The following is a 1,306-nucleotide window of genomic DNA, read 5'->3' on the forward strand; positions in this document are numbered from 1 at the left end:
TGCCCGACGAAGGAATCACAAGGTCATCTGGAGTTTACAATGCCAGCGACGGTAATTCCAACGAAGACCCGATAAGTCAACTCAACGTTCTATTACTCCCCGTACAGAAAAGCGAATCGACGCAATCGCACCATACGCGTGCACGTAACAACTCTTCGCGTGGATCGTCCCATCGTCGAGAGACGTAAGTTTCCATACTATGAATTCGCGTTTTACTCTCCGACGCGGGGATTCCACGACGAGAGAGTGTTTCGTGAGCGGGTTGACTCGGAAGAAACGCTACGACGGGTATTTCTATTATAGAACGCATCATCGCCACCCTTTACCAGTGCCCGACGAAGGAATCACAAGGTCATCTGGAGTTTACAATGCCAGCGACGGTAATTCCAACGAAGACCCGATAAGTCAACTCAACGTTCTATTGCTCCCCGTACAGAAAAGCGAATCGACGCAATCGCACCATACGCGTGCACGTAACAACTCTTCGCGTGGATCGTCCCATCGTCGAGAGACGTAAGTTTCATAAGTAAGCCTTCGGCGTTTTACTCTCCGACGCGGGGATTCCACGACGAGAGAGTGTTTCGTGGCGGGTGACTAGGCCGAAACGCTACGACGGGTATTTCTATTATAGAACGAATCATCGCCACCCTTTACCAGTGCCCGACGAAGGAATCACAAGGTCATCTGGAGTTTACAATGCCAGCGACGGTAATTCCAACGAAGACCCGATAAGTCAGCTCATCGTTCTATTTCTCCCCGTACAGAAAAGCGAATCGACGCTATCGCACCTCGCGCGAGCACGTAACAACTCTTCGCGTGGATCGTCCCATCGTCGAGAGACGTAAGACGCACGGAAATCGTGGTTCATCGCGTCTTTTCCTACTCTCTTGAATCGCAATTTCGTATAGAGCCTACACACGCGAACCACCGGCATATACTATTTCTTCTCTCATAGTAAGCCTTCGCGCGTTTTACTCTCCGACGCGGGGATTCCACGACGAGAGAGTGTTTCGTGGCGGGTGTCTCGGCCGAATCGCTACGACGGGTATTTCTATTATAGAACGAATCATCGCCACCCTTTACCAGTGCCCGACGAAGGAATCACAAGGTCATCTGGAGTTTACAATGCCAGCGACGGTAATTCCAACGAAGACCCGATAAGTCAACTCATCGTTCTATTTCTCCCCGTACAGAAAAGCGAATCGACGCTATCGCACCTCGCGCGAGCACGAAACAACTCTTCGCGTGGATCGTCCCATCGTCGAAAGATGTAAGACGCACGGAAATCGTGGTTCGGCGGGCTCTA

The sequence above is a fragment of the Nomia melanderi genome, unplaced genomic scaffold (assembly GCF_051020985.1).
Source record: "Nomia melanderi isolate GNS246 unplaced genomic scaffold, iyNomMela1 scaffold0240, whole genome shotgun sequence".
Taxonomy (NCBI): Eukaryota; Metazoa; Arthropoda; class Insecta; order Hymenoptera; family Halictidae; genus Nomia; species Nomia melanderi.